The sequence below is a fragment of the Puma concolor genome, chromosome B1, assembly GCF_028749965.1.
Source record: "Puma concolor isolate L17-30 chromosome B1, mPumCon1.1.hap2, whole genome shotgun sequence".
Lineage (NCBI taxonomy): Eukaryota > Metazoa > Chordata > Mammalia > Carnivora > Felidae > Puma > Puma concolor.
This window is the reverse complement of record NC_141670.1, coordinates 159,101,230-159,124,198: the sequence shown is the minus strand read 5'-3', so window position 1 is coordinate 159,124,198 and position 22,969 is coordinate 159,101,230. Positions and strand designations below refer to the sequence as shown.

At 35.9% G+C, this 22,969-nt stretch overlaps 1 long non-coding RNA gene across 2 annotated transcripts in view; it reads left to right on the top strand.

The window, feature by feature from the left end:
- LOC147581977 (uncharacterized) overlaps window positions 1–22,661 on the top strand; it is a 77,011-nt gene extending 54,350 nt beyond the window's left edge. For both annotated transcript variants that reach the window (XR_015249820.1, XR_015249819.1), the window contains exon 2: window positions 22,188–22,661. This is a non-coding gene — a long non-coding RNA (uncharacterized LOC147581977). The remainder of the gene's footprint in view (window positions 1–22,187) is intronic.
- The last annotated feature ends 308 nt before the right edge of the window (window positions 22,662–22,969 follow it).

Sequence of the window (22,969 nt, the reverse complement as noted above, 5' to 3'; positions counted from 1 at the left end):
AAGAATATAACAACATCAGTAGTGAACCTTAATGTAAACTATGGACTTGGGGTGATAATGATATATCAATGTAGGTTTATCGATTGTAACAAAGGTACTCCTCGGTGGCGGTCACTGACTATAGGGGAGGCCATGAATGAGTGGGAACAAGGGGCTACATAGGATACTTCAGCACCTTCTTCTCAATTGTGTGGTGATCCTAAAACTGCTTGAAAAAAATAAAATCTGTTTAAAATATTAAAAAATACTTTATAAAGTGATTGCCTACTCTAAAAATGTTGTCTTCAGTACTTAATGTATTTAGTGCCATTATTTTTTAAATGTAATTTTACATCAAGGATTGAATGAAGCAACACATTTTCAAAAAAAATGGGAAAAGTTAAAAAAAAAAAAAAAGTAGAGTACCAAGAAAATATCAAGTGTGTCTGAGTAAAATGTATAACTGACACAATACAAATAAACATTTGCATTGACATATAGTCTACATTTGAGTAAATATATGGATTGTAAAGTTCTTGAAAGTTTTTTAATATTTACCCTTTATTTATTTTTTAAGTTTATTTATTTATTTATTTGAGAGAGGAGCATGAATAAGGGAGGGGGAGAGAGGGAGAAGGAGAGAGAGGACCCCAAGCAGGCTCCATGCTTAGTGCAGAGCCCAATGCTGGGTTCCGTTCCACAACCATGAGATCATGACCTGAGCCAAAATCAAGTCAGACACTCAACAGACTGAGCCACCCAGATGCCCCTGTAATATTTATCCTTCATATAAAATGAATTGAATAATAGAAACCTCAAATTATAATTGCAAATAAATTGCAAAATTTCTATCTTTCTTACTTATAGCATTGTATTGTTAAAGTAATTATACAAAGAGGCCATTGGACTGAGGTGAGTCTAACATCTTCGTGACTTAGATAAGCAACCCAAAACCTGAGCTAGAGTCAATGCATTTGAATCAAATGTGAAATTTAACAAAAACCAGTAACAAACATCCACTTGGTGTTTCCCAAATACTTAAATTATAATCAATCAAATAAGTTTCATGCTTTGCTTCCTCATTTTCTTTTAAAAACCTCTCCCTTAGCTCCTCACTCTGGGGTGGTCCTAACTCCCCCTCATTTGGCTCTATTCAGTTGGAATCATATATGTGCAAACAAGCTCTTCAAACATTTTAATGTGCCTCAATTTACCTTTATACAGTTCATATACCACTCAATCTGAATTTAAGGAAATACACATGTTGTCCAAATGCTACCACATAAATCTGTAGTAAGTGCTTCAATTTAATTCTATAGTTCTGTAACAGGGATGGGGATTTGGGTTATTCTACATATTTTAAAGAAAATGTTAAAAAAAGGTAATATTTAAAAACATTTTAGTAACCATAAATATATTTTATTCCCATTTAGTAGATTAGAAATACCAAATGTTTGAATTAAAAGTGGCCAGCAGAGCTTCATTTGTTCTCTGTGTAAGAGCCTCTTTCTTGCTAGTATACAACACTTCACAGTTATCTGGAATTAAGGAGGTTATAGAATCTAAGAGCTTCCACTAAGATTATCCTCATCTAGAGCATAACTACCTAGGAAAATTCTCAAAGAGAAGGCCATATTCTTCCTAGACTGGCTTCTAATCTGGCTCCATAGCAAATGCTCTCAAATCTTCATTACTTCTCAGAACCTATCCTTCATTTGACTTCTCTAAAATTCAGCTGCCCCTTGAGACCAATAACAACCTTGCAGATGTCTTAGCAGTGACTTCCCCTCCACAACCAACACACCATAACATCTACCAGAAGTACAAGTGCCCCTTTATTCATCATTGCTGTAATTTCCAGGAGGCTGGCATGGTTTCTGTCTCTTTCTCTGGAATCTTATTTAAGTGTAGTGATCTCAGTTCTTTACTGTGATATGGTTCTTAGACTTTCACATAAGCGGTTTGTTTTCCTGTTCATAATAAACGTTTAGATTCCCATCATTCTTCTGTCTTTATGACATTTGTGATGCTAATTGACTTCTGTGTTCTGCTTCTTGTCTATGACTCTGTTCTGAGATTGATGCTAATTGACTTCTGTGCTGTGCTTCTTGTCTATGAGTCTGATCTGAGATTGAATCATTGATTTCTCCCAGTTTATGTGGGTTATTGAAGTATTCCAATGTTTTGTATATTAATGTCTTAGATCCAGCTGTTATATCAAAATACCATAGGCTGAGTGGCTAAAATGATAGAAATATCTTTCTCATGGTTCTGGAAGTGGGGAAGTCCAAGGTCAAGGTCCTGGTTCATTGGTTCCTGGTAAGCGTTCTTTTCCTGACTTATAGGTGACAGTCTTCTTGAAGTGTCCTCACATGATAGGGAGAGAGTAGGGGAGACTGGGAGAGGGTGGAGGGTGAAAGCTCTGATCTTTCCTTATAAGGGCACTAATCTCATCATGACGGCTTGACCCTCAGGACTTCACCTAAATATAATTATCCCCAAAGATTTCATTTCCAAATATATCACATTGAGGGTTAGGTTTTTAACACAGAAATTTGGGTGGGATACAAACATTCAATTCATAACAATTCATTAATTTATAATTCTATAATGTCAATTTGAAGAAAGGCAATATATCCGCCTCATATTCAGCAACCATTAGCCTTGAGCTACACTTTTCAGAAACATGAACCTACTCATGGTTCCTCTTGGCAAAATTGGCTGCTTATTATTGTGTCCTTTATAATTTTGCTTCTCTTCCTGGGGCACTTATTATTCTTTTTCACCTGAACCTCGCATGGACAATATCTATTCAGACCCCTCATATGAGGAACCTTTAGTTGTTGCTGTTTTCAAATCTTGCCTTTCAGACTGAGTAAAATAAATCTTCTACTAAGACCTGTTTCATAGCAATGTTTATATTTGTAGCATCCAGTGCACAAACTCAATTGGTATGTAATGAAACAATGCATGGAACCCCATGAAATAAGTTTTCTTACTCCCAAAGCACAAAGGAAGAGAGCCAAGGATAAAATAAAAAGGTAAATAAAATGATGGACCAGATCATGTTGATTAGTTACCCATAAACAAATGCGCACTTCTTCCTTATCTCTTTTTTCATTTGTATGTAGTAAAATGTTCCCTGTCCAGGGAATGAATAATATTTGATGTATGTTGATTATGGAATCCCATCCCAACTTGCAAGTAATTGGCTTAAGACTGAACATATGACACGTCTGGCATTTGAATTATAAATGTAACTAGGGTAAGGGGCTTGCAGGAAACATTTTCCTCCAAGTAAAACAGATAGATTAGGATAAATAGTCCTTGCTCTCTAATTAGGTCATTGTAATAAAGAAATGATGTTTGAGGGTACTTCAGACTTTTGATAACAGAAAGAAATAATATAAGAATATATCAGAGAAACGAACATGGAGGCCTAATTTACTCAACTGTTTCATCGGCTCTGGAATTTTCCAGATGTGGACTACTTATTACATGAAAATGTAAATTTCTATTATTTAGTATGCCTTAAGTCAGGTACCTGTTTCTTGAAAATAAATGAATCCTAAGTGACTCAGAAGTCTGATGACCATGAGTGACAGATTTTCACCTGTTAAGAAACACATCTGGGTAGAGACACTCCCTCATTTAGGTCCTTTCCTATCTGTCTTTCAAAAGCAACATGTTGGAACTGGAGGCTGACTTAGATACAGATTTTCCAGGATGTTGCCCATTATATTTTGTCTATGTAGGGGCCCTGGGCCTTTCACTCAGCTAATACTATCTATGAATGTAACCTTGTATTACCCACTGAGAAATTTCCTTCCGTTGCTTTTCTAAGCAGAAGTTAATTCTCTGAGAATGTAGTACAAAGAAAACCCCTGCATTTATAAATAAACTATTAGAAGAGGCATGATCTGTGGACTAGATAAAACAATTAAACCACTGTCTTAATGTCTATAGAATTTTTTAACTCTTATTATTTCTCTCCAGAAAGAGTCAGCTATCCCGAAATCTAAAGTGAAGAAAAACTTCCTTCCTCTGAAGGAACTCGATTTTTATTGGGTATCAGGCATTGATGGAAAACCACCTCTTTGCATTCACTCCACTCACATCTTGATGCACTCATCTTCCATAAAAATTCTCCTATTAAAGAATTTAGTCTTTTGCTAAATGAGCAGCTCCCTCAGCATATGACATAGGACATACCTCTTACCCCAGTGCACAGAGTACTTGAAAATGAACATATTGGCAGGTGAATGTGTGTGAATGTATTATGAATGTGATATTTTTAGCTGCCATACAATGACTATTATGAACTAGCAGACCCATAATATTGCATAGAATAATTTTCATTTGAATTTACATATAATTTCCTGTGAAAAATGTCATACAGTTGAGTCTCAGTAGTTTATCAGTGACACCTTAAAATTCCTGTTCCCTAATTACTCCATTCATAAAATTGAAGTAAAAACTACTTTTAACATGATGTAATTAGAAATGAAAGTATGCTACTTTCAAAGAAGCAGTAAACTTTATTGTTAAATAGCTCACAATGTGTCACCTATGAAGATACAGGTAAATTCAGGAAATATTAATCAGATGTGGATACTGCCAAATGTATTCAATCACAGAAGTAAACTCAAGTAGAATTAATTTTGTATTTTAAAAATTTAGATTAATTCACCGCCATTATGGATTACTTTTCATACTTTTAGGTATTCTTTTATTACAATATTGAAAAAACAGGATAAAACTATAGGAAAAAAGCTTAATGAAACAGTTCATTAATTTACCCAATAAAAGGTGTAAAGTACTAATCCTAAAAATGCTCAATGACTAGGGAGAACAAAAGATGAACGCAGAACTTCAACAAAGAGATGAAAAAATAAGAAAGTATCACATAGAAGCCACAGAACTGAAGAATACAGTAAACTGCACCAAAAAACACACTAAAAGAATTCAACATCAGAGTAGATGAATCAGAAGAAAGGATAAGACAATCAGAAGAAAAGGCAGAATTTACCAATCAGAAGTGTGAAAAGGAAAAATAAAATTAAAAGTAAAGATAGCTTGGAGGCTTCTGGGAAGATAGCGGCATAGGAGGACGCTGGGCTCACCACGTCCTGCGGATCACTTAGATTCCACCCACACCTGCCTAAATAACCCAGAAAATCGCCAGAAGACTAGCAGAACGGATTCTCCAGAGCCAAACATAGACAAGAGGTCCACGGAAGAGGGTAGGAAGGGCAGACAGAGAGGCGGTACGTGCTACATGGACTGGCAAGAGGGAGCCGGGGCAGGGGGCAGCCCGCAGGCAAAGCAGAGCCCCCGAGTATGGCGTGCAAAAACTGAGGGGCCGGACAGATGTGTTCTCACAGCAAGCGGGGGACTTAACATCTGGAAGGTTATAAGTTAACAGCTCTGCTCAGAAAACTGGAGGGCTGGAGGACAACGGGAGGGAGACTTGTTGAGCCCCAGAAAACAGAGTGCAGCTTGGTGGGGAAAAAGCACCATCTTGCTTGCCAACACCACCTCCCTCGCCCACCCCCCAGCCAAAATCCAAAAGGGAACCAGTTCTTGTCAGGGAACTTGCTCACACCACGCAAACACCCAAGCTGTGCTTCTGCGGATCCATCCCTCAGGAGGGTCTGACTCCCTTTAGGTGCCACAGGGCCCCTCCCAAATCAGATCTCCAAAGGAAAAGCAATCTGAGCCTACCCCTCCCGCCCCTGTGCACCTTTCAGATCCACCCCAGCTAATACGCCAGATCCCCAACACCACAAGCCTGGCAGTGTGCAAGTAGCCCAGATGGGCCACGTCACCCCACAGTGAATCCTGCCCCTAGGAGAGGGGAAGAGAAGGTACACACGGGTCTGACTGTGGCCCCAGTGGTGGGCTGGGGGCAGACATCAGGTCTGACTGCGGCCCCACCCACCAACGCAAGTTATTAAAGACAGACCAGGGGAAGTGCCCTGCAGTTCCACACCACTCCAGGGACTATCCAAAATGACAAAACAGAAGAATTCCCCTCAAAATACCTCTAGGAAATAACGACAGCTAACAAACTGATCAAAAAGGATTTAAACAATATAACAGAAAGTGAATTTAGAAAAATACTCATAAAATTAATCGCTGGGCTTGAAAACAGTAAAAGGACAGCACAGAATCTATTGCTACAGAGATCAATGGACTAAGGAACAGCCAGGAGGAGCTAAAACATGCTATTAATGAGTTGCAAAAAAAAAAAAAAAATGGAGATGACCACAGCTTGGGCTGAAGAGGCAGAGGAGAGAATAGGTGAACTAGAAGATAAAATTATGGAAAAAAAGAAGCTGAGAAAAAGAGAGATAAAAAAATCCAGGTGTATGAGGGGAAAATTAGAGAACTAAGTGATGCACTAAAGACAAATAATCTATGCATAATTGGTATTCCAGAGGAGGAAGAGAGAGGGAAAGGTGTTGAAGGTGTACTTGAAGAAATAATAGTTGAGAACTTCCCAGATGTGGGGAAAGAAAAAGGCACTGAAATCCAAGAGGCACAGAGAACTCCCTTCAGACGTAACTTGAATCAATCTTCTGCACAACATATCATAGTGAAACTGGCAAAATACAGGGATAAAGAGAAAATTCTGAAAGTAGCTGGGGATAAACGTGCTGTAACATATAAAGGGAGACCGATAAGACTCGTGATGGATCTCTCTACTGAACCTTGGCAGGCCAGAAAGGAATGGCAGGGGATCTTTAATGTGATGAACAGAAAAAATATGCAGCTGAGAATCCTCTATCCAGCAAATCTGTCATTTAGAATAGAAGGAGAGGTAAAGGTCTTTCCAAACAAACAAAAACTGAAGGAATTCATCACCACTAAACTAGCCCTATAAGAGATCCTAAGGGGGATCCTGTGAGACAAAGTACCACAGACATCGCTACAAGCGTGAAACCTACAGACATCACAATGACTCTAAACCCATATCTTTCAATAATAACACTGAATGTAAATGGACTAAATGCTCCAACCAATAGACATAGGGTATCAGAATGGATAAAAAAACAAGACCCATATATTTGTTGTCTACAAGAGACTCATTTTAGACCTGAGGACACTTTCAGATTGAAAGTGAGGGGATGGAGAACTATTTATCATGCTACCGGAAGTCAAAAGAAAGCTGGAGTAGCCATATTTATATTACACAAACTATATTTTAAATTAAAGGCTGTAACAAGAGATGAAGAAGGGCATTATACAATAATTACAGGTTCTATTCATCAAGAAGAACTAATAATTATAAATGTCTATGCACCGAATATGGGAGCCCCCAAATATATAAAACAATTACTCACAAACATAAGCAACCTTATTGACAAGAATGTGGTAATTTCAGGGGACTTTAATACCCCACTTACAACAATGGATAGATCATCTAGACACAGGATCAATAAAGAAACAAATGCCCTGGATGATATATTGGATCAGATGGACTTGACAGATATATTTAGAACTCTGTATACCAAAACAACAGAATATACTTTCTTCTTGAGTGCACATGGAACATTGTCCAAGACAGATCACATACTGGATCACGAAACAGCCCTTCATTAGTATACAAGAATTGACATCATACCATGCATACTTTCCGACCACAATGCTCTGAAGCTTGAAATCAACCACAGGAAAAAGTCTGGAAAACCTCCAAAAGCATGGAGGTTAAAGAACACCCTACTAAAGAACGAGTGGGTCAACCAGACAATTAGAGAAGAAATTAAAAAATATATGGAAACAAACGAAAATGAAAATACAACAATCCAAACATTTTGGGATGCAGCGAAGGCAGTCCTGAGAGGAAAACACATTGCAATCCAGGCCTATCTCAAGAAAGAAGAAAAACCCTAAATACAAAATCTAACAGCACACCTAAAGGAAATAGAAGCAGAGCAGGAAAGATAACCCAAACCCAGCAGAAGAAGAGAAATAATAAAGATCAGAGCAGAAATAAACAATATAGAATCTAAAAAGAACTGTAGCACAGATCAATGAAACCAAGAGTTGGTTTTTTGAAAAAATAACCAAAATTGATAAACCTCTAGCCAGGCTTCTCAAAAAGAAAAGGGAGATGACCCAAATAGATAAAATCATGAATGAAAATGGAACGATTACAACCAATGCCTCAGAGATACAAGCAATTATCAGGGAATACTATGAAAACTTATATGACAACAAACTGGACAACCTGGAAGAAATGGACAAATTCCTAAACATCCACATGCTTCTAAAACTCAAACAGCAGGAAATAGAAAGCCTGAACAGACCCATAACCAGCGAAGAAATTGAATCAGTCATCCAAAATCTCACAACAAATAAGAGTCCAGGACTAGATGGATTCCCACGGGAGTTCTACCAGACATTTAAAGCAGAGATAATACCTATCCTTCTCAAGCTATTCCAAAAAATAGAAAGGGAAGGAAAACTTCCAGACTCATTCTATGAAGCCAGTATTACTTTGATTCCTAAACCAGACAGAGACCCAGTAAAAAAAGAGAACCACAGGCCAATATCCCTGATAAATATGGATGCAGAAATTCTCAATAAGATACTAGCAAATCGAATTCAACAGCATATAAAAAGAATTATTTACCATGATCAAGTGGGATTCATTCCTGGGATGCAGGGCTGGTTCAACATTCGAAAATCAATCAACGTGATACATCACATTAATAAAAGAAAAGATAAGAACCATATGATCCTGTCAATCGATGCAGAAAAGGCCTTTGACAAAATTCAGCAGCCTTTCTTAATAAAAAAACCTCAAGAAAGTCGGGATAGAAGGAACATACTTAAACATCATAAAAGCCATTTATGAAAATCCCACAGCTAACATCATCTTCAATGGGGAAAAACTGAGAGCTTTCCCCCTGAGATCAGGAACATAACAGGGGTGTCCACTCTCAATGCTGTTGTTTAACATAGTGTTGGAAGTGCTAGCATCAGCAATCAGACAGTAAAAGGAAATCAAAGGCATCAAAATTGGCAAAGATGAAGTCAAGCTTTCACTTTTTGCAGATGACATGATATTATAGATGGAAAATCTGATAGACTCCACCAAAAGTCTGCTCAAACTGATACATGAATTCAGCAAAGTTGCAGGATACAAAATCAATGTACAGAAATCAGTTGCATTCTTACACACTAATAATGAAGCAACAGAAAGACAAAGAAAATAATCCCATTCACAATTGCACCAAGAAGCATAAAATACCTAGGGATAAATCTAACCAAAGATGTACAAGATCTGTATGCTGAAAACTATAGAAAGCTTATGAAGGAAACTGAAGAAGATATAAAGAAATGGAAAGACATCCATGCTCATGGGTGGGAAGAATAAATATTGTCAAAATGTCAATACTACCCAAAGCTATCTACACATTCAATGCAATCCCAATCAAAATTGCACCAGCATTCTTCTCAAAACTAGAACAAGCAATCCTAAAATTCATATGGAACCATGAAAGGCCCCGAATAGCCAAAGTAATTTTGAAGAAGACCAAAGCAGGAGGCATCACAATCCCAGATTTTTGCCTCTACTACAAAGCTGTCATCATCAAGACAGCATGGTATTGGCACAAAAACAGACACATAGACCAATGGAATAGAATAGAAACCCCAGAACTAGACCCACAAACGTATGGCCAACTAATGTTTGACAAAGCAGGAAAGAATATCCAATGGAAAAAAGACAGTCTCTTTAACAAATGGTGCTGGGAGAACTGGACAGCAACATGCAGTAGAAAGAAACTAGATCGACTTTCTTACACCATTCACAAAAATAACCTCAAAATGGATAAAGGACCTGAATGTGAGACAGGAAACCATCAAAACTCGAGAGGAGAAAGCAAGAAAAGACCTCTCTGACCTCAGCCTCAGCAATTTCTTACTTGACACATCCCCAAACGCAAGGGAATTAAAAGCAAAAATGAACTACTGGGACCTCATGAAGATTAAAAGCTTCTGCAGAGCAAGGGAAACAACCAACAAAACTAAAAGGGAACCAACGGAATGGGAAAAGATATTTGCAAATGACATATCAGACAAAAGGCTAGTATCCAAAATCTATAAAGAGCTCACCAAACTCCACACCTGAAAAACAAATAACCCAGTGAAGAAATGGGCAGAAAACATCAATAGACACTTCTCTAAAGAAGACATCCAGATGGGCAACAGGCATATGAAAAGATGCTCAATATCGCTCATCAGGGAAATACAAATCAAAACCACACTCAGGTATCACCTCACGCCAGTCAGAGTGGCCAAAATGAACAAATCAGGAGACTATAGATGCTGGAGAGGATGTGGAGAAACAGGAACCCTCTTGCACTGTTGGTGGGAATGCAAACTGGTACAGCCACTCTGGAAAACAATGTGGAGGTTCCTCAAAAAATTAAAAATAGACCTACCCTATGACCCAGCAATAGCACTGCTAGGAATTTACCCAAGGGATACAGGAGTACTGATGCAGAGGGGCACTTGTACCCCAATGTTTATAGCAGCACTCTCAACAATAGCCAAATTGTGGAAAAAGCCTAAATGTCCATCAACTGATGAATGGATAAAGAAATTGTGGTTTATATACACATGGAATAATACGTGGCAATGAGAAAGAATGAAATATGGCCCTTTGTAGCAACGTGGATGGAAATGGAGAGTGTGATGCCAAGTGAAATAGGCCATACAGAGAAAGACAGATACCATATGGTTTCACTCTTATGTGGATTCTGAGATACTTAACAGAAACCCATGGGGGAGGGGAAGGAAAAAAAAGAAAAGAGAGGTTAGAGTGGGAGAGAGCCAAAGCATAAGAGACTCTTAAGAACTGAGAACAAACTGAGGGTTGATGGGGGGTGGGAGGGAGGGGAGGATAGGTGATGGGCATTTAAGAGGGCATCTTTTGGGATGAGCACTGGGTGTTGTACGGAAACCAATTTGACAATAAATTTCATATATGAAAAAAATAATTTAAAAATAAATAAATAAAATAAAGTAAGACCTTGAAAAAAAATAAAAAATAAAAAAAAAAATAAAAAGTGAAGATAGCATTAGGGGCTTATGAGACAACACCAGATTGACTATCATTCACATTTATAAGGCTCCCAGAGGAGAAGAGAAAGGATCAGAAATCTTATTAGAAGACATAATGTCTGAAAGTTTTCCTAACTTGGAACAGAGATTCACATTCAGGAAGCTCAGAAAGTTCAAAATAAGAGAAACGCACACCAAACCACACCAACACACGTTAAAATTTCCATGTCAAAGTTTACAAACAAGGAAAGAATATTAAGAGCAGCAAGAGAAAACAATTTATTATTTACAATGGAACCCTAATGAGAACATCAGCAGGTTAGTCGCACAATATATGCAAAGTATTAAAAAAAAATATCCAACGAAGAATACTCTATCCTCAAAATTATTAGTCAAAATTGATGCAGACATAAAAAAAAAAAAAGTCAGACAAGCAAAAACTAAAGGAGTTCATCAGCACTAAACTGGCCTTACAAGAAATGTGATTGGGACTTTGTTAGGCTGAAAAGAAAGGGTGCTAACTAATAACAAGAAAACAGGAAAAAAATTTATCTTACTGGAGAGGTAAATATATCAGAAAGGTAGTGGATTAGTCACTTGGAAAACTAGTATGAAGTTTTAAAGACAAAAATTATTTAAAAAAATCCCTACAATTACAATAATAAGTTATGGGATATATATGATAAAAACATAAAATGAGCTCTCAAAAACTTAAAACAGTCAATATACGCAAAAATGATAAAGAAATATAAGACTATCATTAAAGAAAATTAGCAAACCACAAAAGATGAAAGCAAGATAGAAGAGCTAAAAACGTCTAATAAACAATTAACCAAATGGCAATAAGTAGATAACTATCAATAATTACTAAAATGTAAATGAACTAAATGCTCAAATCAAAAGGCATAGAGTGGCTGGATGCATTAAAAAAGAAAAACACACAAGATCCATCTATATATTACCTACAGGAGACTCACATCAGATCTAAGGACACACATGGACAAGAAGTGAAGAAATGGAAAAATATATAAATGGAAACCAAAGAAAGTTGGGGTAGCTATACTTATGTTAAATAGACTTTAAAGCAAAGACTGTACCAAGAGACAAAGATGAACACTACATAATGATAAAAGGGTCAATCACACAAGATGATTAATATTTGTAAATATTTATACACCCAACATAGGAATACCTAAAAATATAAAGCAAATATTAACAGATTAAAGGGAGTACTAAACAGCAGTACAATAATATCAGGGACTTTTAATATCCCCCTGACATGAATAGATCATTCAGATACAAAATCAATAAAAGAATATCAGTCTTACATGACAAGTTAGACTCTATGGACTTAACAGTTGCATATAGAATGTTCATCAAAAACCAACATTCTTCTCAAGTACACATGGAACTTTCTCCAGGTTAGGTCATGTGTTAGGCCACAAAACAAGTCTAAATAAACTTAGGAGGGGGTGCCTGGGTCACTCAGTCGGTTGAGCATCCGACTTCAGCTCAGGTCATGATCTCACGATTCGTGGGTTCGAGCCTCGTGTCGGCCTCTGTGCTTACAGCTCAGAGCCTTGAGCCTGCTTTAGAGTCTGTGTCTCCTTCTCTCTCTGCCCCTCCCCTGCTCATGCTTTGTCTCACTCTGTTTCTAAAAAATAAATAAATGTAAAAAAAAATTTTTTTAAATTTAAATAAACGTAGGAGGATAAATATCAAGAATTTTTGACCACAATGATATAAAAATAGAAATTAATTACATGAAGAATACTAGAAATCTCAAAAATATATGAAGTTTAAACAACATGCTACTGAACAATGAGTCAGAGAAGAAATAAAAAGGGAATGAAAAATGCTTTCAGATTTTTTTAAAAAAGGAAATATACCAAAACTTGTGGGATGCAGCAAAAGTTGTTTTAAGAGGGAAGTTCAAACCAATAAATGTGTACCTCAATAAACAACAAAAATCTCAAATAAATAACCCAACTTTACACCTCAAGGAACTAGAAAAAGAACAAAAAACCCTCGTTAGTAAAAAGAAGGAAATAAAGATTAGAGCAAAAGTAAATGAAATAGAGACTAAAATGACAAGAGAGAAGATTAATGAAACTAAGAGTTGGTTTGTTTACAAGTCTTTTGTCACATTCACCAAGAAAAAGAAGAGAAGGCTCGAAATTAGAATGAAAGTGGAAATATAATTAACACCTCAGAAATACAAAGGATCATAAGAGACTGCTATGAACAATTACATGCCAATAATTGGACAACCTACAAGAAATGGATAAATTCCTAGAAACATAAAACCTACCAAGACTAAGTCATGATGATAAAGAAAATCTGAGCAGACTAATTATTAATAAAGAGATTGAATCAATAACTAAAAACCCCACAACAAACAAAATATGGTTTAACTGATGAACTCTACCAAACATTCAAAGAATTAATACCAATTCTTTTCAAACTGTTCCAAAAAATGGAAGAGTGAGGAATTCTTCCAAACTCATTTTATTAGACCAGCATTACCCTAATACCAAAGCCAGAAAAAGATACCATGAGAAAAAAATAATACATGCCAATCTCCCTGATGAATATAGATGAAAAAATTCTCAACAAAATATTATCAAACTAAATTCAACAATGCACTAAAAGGATTATACAACATGATTAAATACATTTTTTTTCCTGTGGATACAAGTATGTTTCAGCATCTGCAAATCAGTCAATGTGATATATCACAGGAACAAAATGAAGAATAAAAGTCATATGATCAATCATTTCAATAGATGCATAATAAACACTTAAAAAATTCAACAAACTCATTTATGATAAAAATTCTCAACAAAGTAGATATAGACGCAACATGATAAAAGCTGTATATAACAAGCTCACAACTAACATTGTACTCAATGGTGAAAATCTGAATACTTTTCCTCTAAGATCAGGAACAAGACAAGGAAGTCTACTTTTGCCACATTTATTTAACATAGTATTAGAATTTCTAGCGAGGGCAATTAGGCAACTACAAGAAATTAAAGGCATTCAAATTAGAAAGGAAGAAGTAAAATTGTTATTTTTTGCAGATGGCATGATAATATATATAGATGATCCTAAAGATTACATTAAAAAAAACTGTTAAAATCAAGGAATGAATTCAGTAAAGTTGCAGGATATAAAATCAATACACAAAAATCAATTGCATTTCTATATGACAATAACAAACTATCAGAAAAAAATAAAGAAAACAATACCTTTTACAACTGAATCAGAAATAATAAAATACCTGGGAATAAATTGCACAAAGGAGGTGAAAGTTCTATACATTGAAAACTATAAGATGTTAATGAAATAAATTGAAGAAGACACAAGTAAATGGTAAGATATTTTAGGGTTTTGGTTTGTTAGAATCAATATTGTTAAAGTGTCCATACTACCCAAAATTGCACAGGTTCAATGTAATCCCTATAAACATTTCAATGGCATTTTTCAAAGACATAGAACAAACAATCCTAAGATTTTTATGGAGTCACAAAAAACCCTAAATCACAAAAGCAATCTTAAAAAGAAAGAACAAAGCTGGAGGCATCATGCTCCCTGATTTCAAACTACATTACAAAGCCATACTAATCAAAACACTATGGTATTGGCATAAAGACAGACACATAGATCATTGAAAAGGAATGGAGAGACCAAAAATAAACCCATGCATACATGGCCAATTAATTTACAACCAAGAAACCAAAAATTGGGGGAAAGGACTGTCTCTTTAATAAACAATTTTGGGAAAATTAGACAACCATTGAATGAAATTCAATCACTATCTTACTCCAAACACAAAAATTAACTCAAAATGGATTAAAGACTTGATTGTAAGAACTGCAACCCATAACATTTCTACAAGAAAGCATAAGTGGTAAACTCCCTGACATAGACGTTAGTGATAATTTTTTAATCTGGTACCCACCAAAAGCAACAAAAGCAAAAATAAATAAGTGGGACTACATCATACTAAAAAGCTCTACAGAGTGAAGGAATCCATCAGCAAAAAGGCAACCTACTGAATGTGAGAAAATATTTTTAAATCATATATCTGATAAGGGACTAATATCCAAAATATGTAAACAACTCATATAACTCAATAGGAAAGAAAATAATCCATTCAAAAAATGGGCAGAAGGCCTGAATGGATATATTTACAAAAATGGAATATAGCTGTCTAACAGATACATGAAAAGAGCCTCAACATCACTAAACATCAGAGAAATGTAAATCAAAACCACAGTGAGGTATAACCTCATACATAGTATAAGTGCTATAAATAATTACATTAAAAAATGAAAAGAAAAAACAAGTGTTATTGAAGATGTGGAGAAAAGGGAACTTTTGTGCACTGTTGATGGGAATGTAATTGGAGCAGCCACTGAGGTAAACAGTATAGAATTTCCTAAAATTAAAAATAGAACTACCATGCAATCAAGGAATTCTACTTCTGGGTATTTATCCAACAAAAACACAAACACTAACACAAAAAGTTATCTGCACTCCCATGTTCATTGCGGCATTATTTGCAATAGCCAAGACATGGACACAACCTAAGTGTCCATCAGTGGAAAAATGGATAAAGAAATTGTAGATACACACACACACAAACACACACACACACACTGAAGTATTATTCAGTCATATAAAGAACTGAAATTTTTCATTTGCAAGAATAAAAATGGCTCTCAAAGACATTATGCTAAGTGAAATAAGTTAGAGAAAGTCCCATACCATATCAGTTATATGTAGAATCTAAAACAAACACACACACACAAAAAAAAACAACTCATGGATACAGCGTAGATTGGTGGTTGCCAGAGGCAGGGATTGAGGGATTGATGGTTGAAGGTCAAAAGATAAAAAAAGAAAAAGAAAAAAAGAAAAAAAAAAAGAAAGAAAAACAATGCCAAGGATAGTTTGACTGATTTACGATGTATTGAAAAATAAACTGTGCTTTTAATAGTAGGTGAGCAAACAATATTTAATGAATGTATTAGCTACTCAACTCTTGATTTAAAAAACAACCAACCCGGGGTGCCTGGGTGGCGCAGTCGGTTAAGCGTCCGACTTCAGCCAGGTCACGATCTCGCGGTCCGTGAGTTCGAGCCCCGCGTCAGGCTCTGGGCTGATGGCTCAGAGCCTGGAGCCTGTTTCCGATTCTGTGTCTCCCTCTCTCTCTGCCCCTCCCCCGTTCATGCTCTGTCTCTCTCTGTCCCAAAAATAAATAAACGTTGAAAAAAAAAATTAAAAAAAAAAACAACCAACGAAACCCTCCATTATACATTTTATATTAAACACGGAAAGTGGGAATTAAACGCTGTTTAAAAGTAACACATAAAACCTATTTTTTCAAAGTAAATAAAATTTATAACAAAAAATATGATTAGAAAGGAGAGGGCTTTCATAAATTTTTTTATACTCTGCTGATATTTAATGTCTGACTTCAAAAATTTTAAAGCATAATATGTGTTGTTAATTATTTATTTTTATTTATGTACAAGATCTAAAAAAAAAATTGTTCAGAGTGATCATACCACACAGCTTACAGAAAATAAAGTTTCAAAATATTTTAAAAGATATATTTAAAATATATGTATGTGTTTATTGTTTTTATGTATTATTTTTCTTCAGTTTAGGAAGAGAGGGAGAGAGAGCATGAGTGGGGAAGAGGGGTAGAGACGGATAGAGAGAAAATATTAACCAGTCTTCATGCTTAGCATGAAGCCCAACACAGGACTCTATCGCATGAACCATGAGATTATGACCTGAGCTGAAATCAAGAGTTGGATGCTCAACCAACTGAGCCGCACTGATGCCCCAGTATATATTTATTTTTTGTTGTCTCTTTCTACTGTGAATTATTGATAACTAAAAATAATTGTATACCTGGGCACTAGGGAGGCTCAGTCAGTTAAGCATCTGACTCTTGATTTCTCATGGGGGTTGTGAGATCAAACCCTGTATTATTAGGCTCTGTGCTGACAGCATGGAGCCTACTTGGGATTCTCTCTCATATTCTGTCACTCTGCCTCTCTTCACTCTAGTTCTCTCTCTCTCTTGCTCTCTTGCAAAATAAACATTTTTTAAACATTTAAAAAATAAAAAAAATAAAAAGTAATTGTATACCACTGATCTAAATAGCAGATATCTAAAATGAGAAGTGTACATTATTTATTTATTTTAGAGAGAAAGAGAGAGAATATGCTAGTGGGAGAGAGGGGCAGAGGGAGAGCCAAGAATCTCAAGCAGGCTCTGTGCTCAGCAAGGAGCCCAATCCCACTAGCATGGAATTATGAACTGAGTCAAAAGCAAGTCAGACACTCAACTGACTGAGCTACTCAGGTGCCCCAGAGAAGTATACATTTTAATACAAAATTTTTTATTTAAAAATTTATATGGAATTATGCTTTACTAATTTTTAGTATTTAGACTGGCACGTTTTCTAAAGCTGTTATATATCAGAAGGTCATGTATAATGTAAACAATAGGATATTACCCTTAAGGAAGAGTAAAGTTCTATGAGGCATTAGGTAAAAATGGCACTCTCAGAGTTTCTTCCTTTTCAATGTACAATAAAAACTCGAATTGTGGGTAACTTATTCTTTGGGTGTTCCACAAGAGAAGCAAATATTTCTAATAAATTTTAACTTGATAAACGAACCATGTCTTGCAATACAAGTACTAAGTGATGCCGAATGTTACATGATCACAACTGAGCCAATGGTTCCTCGCTCTCTCTCTCTCTTTTGCACACATGCATGCTGTGGGATTGTGGGTGATTGTCTCCCATGCTTGGATGCTCAGTCTCAGACAGAGGTGTTTGGCAGAAATCAGTGATTTTTCAGAACATTAGAAGGTGCCCACAACTGGCACTAGTGTATTTTTTATCACTTCAAACCACCTATGGACAGTCCTTTGCTTTTGCATACAAGAGGAAGCTTAAGAATGCTTTGCCTCACTCTAGGTCAGGCTGCCTGCAGATAGAGACCCTTTCCTCTGATGCCTTATTGCCATTTACATTAAATACAGTATATGACAGTTTATTAATACTGTACTGTAGTCAAAATCCATTAGTGATAGTGAAAGTCGTCCTGCACAATAACCCTCCTCTCTCTTGTTCCCTCACACCAGCCATGAAAATTTTCAAAGGTAAGTGCAGGTTAATTTGTTTGTTTTTCTTATATTTTGTATTTCCTTTATTATTTAGTATTATATTACAGTATTATAATCATTTTTATATGGATATTTTTGGGTTGTGGAACAAATCATCTGAGTTTCCATTATTTCTTATGGGGAAATTTGCTTTAATATACAAGTGCTTTGGATTACAAGCATGTTTCTGGAACAAATTATGCTCACAAACCAAGGTCTTAACTGTATTCTAAACAAGTCCAGCTTACATATGGCAAGTTAACATGGTATATGGGTTATATTAACTAGTTTAAGCTAAAAGTGTCAAAATTAGAAAATGACTTTAAAACATTCCTATAAGGAAACAGCCTATTAAAATTGGCACCAATGATTCAAAATATACAAAAACAAAATAGCAGATACAATATTTACACCTCCTAATTTAAGCTCTTATCTGCTACGTCATGAGACAAAGCAATGATGATTTTTATCTTATCTGATAAGCTGGCAACATTTGGGAAAAATATCAAATTATCAGAAATAGGGATTTAGAACCATTACATTTAAAAACTAATAGTGCTCTGTCTTGTAGTTCATTTTCTGAGTTAAGAATGCTCTGACGTTCTTGTGATTAGAAAGATTAAAAAAAATATTTCATCTTCATTTTTTAAAGATCTATATTTTGAGTATTCTGACTATGATTACAGAATGTATAGCATGTCAGGATAATTGCTTACATATACAATTTGTTTTAAAGTTTATATTTGGGAGTAATTATTAATAATTAGTAAGAGGTGGATTTTTTTTAAGTTTGAATACCACTTTTCTGTGAGCTGAGATTTGAACCTTTTTAATGAGAATGGAAACTCCGTTTAATATTTGTAATTGAACCATTAAAACTTCAACATAAATCAGGGCACCTGAGTGGCTCAGTTGGTTGAGCGTCTGACTTCAGCTCAGGTCATGATCCAGAGGTTGGTGAGTTTGAGCCTGGCATTGGGCTCTATGCTGACAGCTCAGAGCCTGAAGCCTGCTTTAGATTTTATTTCTCCCTCTCTCTATGCCCCTTCCCCACTCATGCTCTGTTTCTCTCTCTCAAAAATAAACAAACATTAAAAATGAAAAAAATTCAACATAAATCTAACATACAATCTACAAATATGAATATTTTAAAACAAAATATATTAATTACACAATCTGGAATCTGGTATTCTTTACACTTGCAACATAATTGATTTCTACGCAGCTAATATGTATTGGAATTGATTGTTATTTGTTAACACTGAGAAAAAAAATCTATACCTGTCCATAGATGCAATATTTATATAAACACTGTTTTGATTTTCAAAAAACATATCTTACTTTTGAGAATTTTTAACTGCAAACTGTTGGAATGTATATCTATGTTAATCTGGGCTTCATCTTTCCTATGGATAGATTGCAAAGGGAATTGGTTCAATTTCATAAATAAAATTTGGTCAAGATCATGTTCAGAGACATACATTTCACCTTTGAATTACTTAAGATAATCTATTTTATCTAAGAGTGAAACTAAGTTACGTCAAAGGCCCCATACAATTTTTCTGGTGGTGACACCTCCTCTCTATGCTAATCCTCACTCCTGCTAATCCTTCAAGTTCCAAATCATTCCAGGATCCTCTGTAAATCCCTAATGTGTTCCTTTAATTATATACTCTGTCTGTCAGCACAGCTTAATGTTTAGAAACAGATATTTTGAGTTTGAATCTTGACTCAACGCATATTGTGTGTGACTTAAAAAAAATCTTTTTTGATATTTATTTATTTTTGAAGTCAAGAGACACAGAGCATGAGCAGGGGAGGGGCAGAGAGCCAGTGAGACACAGAACCCGAAGCAGGCTTCAGGCTCTGAGCTGTCAGCACAGAGTCCAATGCTCAACACGGGGCTGGAACTCACAAACCATGAGATCATGATTTGAGCCAAAGTCAGACGCTTAATGGACTGAGCCTTTGAGCAAGAGGCTAAGGTCTCAGGATTTAGTGTGTCAATACACATAGCCCTTGGAAAGTATGTGGCACAAGGATTCATGGACATATCTTCTATTATCATCATCACTGATAACTTCTGGTATTATGGACAACAAAGGGAGTTGTTCAGCCACAGGTGCCACCAAATCTACTGCCAGCACACTGTGCTCTCACAATACCCACGGGGATCTTTTGCCAGGAAAGATGCCAGGTCCTGATGCTGTAAGCACTGACATGTGGTCTGAGGTCCTGCCTGCTCTGGGCACCGTGTGCATCCCTGAAGTTGGCTGCTGATGCTGTGGCATTCATTGTTCCATGGAGACCTTAGTTAAACAGGTCATTCTTCTATTTGCTCTTTTTCCGGATGTTTTGCCTGGAGCAAACATAGTGGCCCACTTTCCTTTATCCAAATCTTAATGTCCAGAATAGAGATTACAAACTAATAGCTCACAGACAGTATTTAGTGTTTGTTAATATGTATTTAAGGGTTGCCTGGATGGCTCAGTTGGTTAAGCATCTGACTTTGCTCAGGTCATGATTTCAGGATTCATGAGTTTGAGCCCCACATTGGGCTCACAGCCTTGAGCCTGCTTTAGATTCTGTGTTTCCCTCTCTCTCTGCCCCTCCCCCATTCACACTCTGTCTTCTCTGTTTCTCAAAAATAAACATTAAAAAAATAAATGCTTTGAATGCCTTTAGTTTGGCCTTTATTTTCTTTTTTTAATTGAAATATAATTGACACAATGTTGTATTAGTTTCAGATATACAACACAGTAATTCCATTTTTTTTAGTAATTCCATTTTTAATTGACTATAGACTTATTATTAATTATTACCTTGAAACCTAATACAGTTCCTTGTTTGGTTCCTGAAGGCATTTTTCTTGGGGTCTAGTCTCTTTCTTGTATTGTAGGGTAAAAGTATTTCCTCCAGGCTCTTTGTTACCACATCTGCATAAACTCTGGCAAGTTACCTCATTAGTTCTATAGGTGTTTAAGAATTTAAGACTGGTGTGGTTTGGGACACCTGGGTGGCTCAGTCAGTTGGGCGTCTGACGTCAGCTCAGGTCATGATCTCATGGTTTGTGGGTTTGAGCCCCGCGTCAGGCTCTGTACTGACAGCTCAAGCCTGGAGCCTGCCTGGGATCCTGTGTCTCCCTCTCTACCTACTCCTCCCCCACTCACACACTGTCTATCTGTCTGTCTCTCTCTCAAAAATATAAATGTTAAAGATTGGTATGGTCTGGGGTTTGATATGGAAGTTTTACTACAAATATAACGTGACAAAATAAGATCTTGACAATTTTATAAAGTGTTCTCCATCCTGGCTTAAAAAAAACACTACAAAAGTCCTTATAGATAAGTTTTAATTAAAAGGATAAATTAATAATATTATAAACATGCTTACCATATGTTCTTACACAGATATTTATATTAACATTTTAGAGAGTTTTGTCATGCATTTATTCTTTTTAATAATCAAATTTATAGATGGAATCTAATCTAACTGAACTACTTTAAGGTATAATAAAAGATATGCTGAAAATAAAGCATGAATTTGAATAAACTGTTTTTGAAACCTAACTTGTATTAAAAGTTAACATTATATAACAGGTCTTAAAAGTTTTGAAAATCTGTATTAACAAAACCCAAAGTTATTCTGGGCCTAATGTGAATTTCTTCTTTTAATAGAAGTTTTACGTGGCTGGCTTTTTAATTCTATATCTGTATAACACTACAAAGCGATCACCACAAGCCCAGTTTTTTTATCCATCACCATACGGTTGACCCCTTTCATCCATTCTGCCCGTTCCCCAATCTCTTTCCCTTCAGGTAACAAATAGTCTGTTCTCTGTATCCTTGAGTTTTCTTTGTATTATTTTGTTTATTTATTTGTTATTTTAGATTCCACATAGATAAATTTTAATTATCAAAACTACCTTCACTTTTCAGAAATCGGACTGAAAACAAAACTGTTAAAAGTGCTACAAACACACAGGGCTATATAAATTGTGGCAGTTGAACAAAGACTGAGTTATGGAAGCATTGCCCTGATGGTGACTGAAGCCAACAAAGGAAGAAGGGAACTCTCAATCAAGACACTCAAACTTAGGCTATGAGTCCATCTACAATCCAATATCCATCCATCTAACAAGTCACTCTGATCCAACCTGATTGTTCTTCTTCAGAAGTCCCTGAAAAGCTCTTTGATTTCCTTTTCTCAACCACCTGTGTTAGAGACAAGTGACTATCTCAATCTATAGGCTTCTTTTCTTCCTTTATAAGTGAACCCTCTATTTTTTAGTGAGAAATCTGACAATCCAGAATTCAGACTACATTTTCCAGCCTCTCTTTAAAATGTCTGTGACTCATAGATCCAAATTCTGGCCAATGGTATGGAGGTAACATGAAGTATCAGTTACCAAATGAGAATCAGTCCTCTTATTCTGTATCAAATGGTGGTAATACTTTTAAGAATGCAGGTAATGGTGAAACCCAGATGAAACCTGAAGCAATCAGGATTACCAAAACCATTCTCCAGGTCTTGGCTTTTCATGTTAGGATGCTGCCTGGCCCATTTTAACAGAGGAGGTCCCTAAGTGATGTGTGTTTCTCAAAAAGAAGCTATTTTGGCCTTGAAATATCTTCACTTTATACTCCAACAGTTACATAGTTCAGGTGACATTTTTTTTAATGGAGCCATGTCTAAAAGATTTCATAGATTCATAGATTCC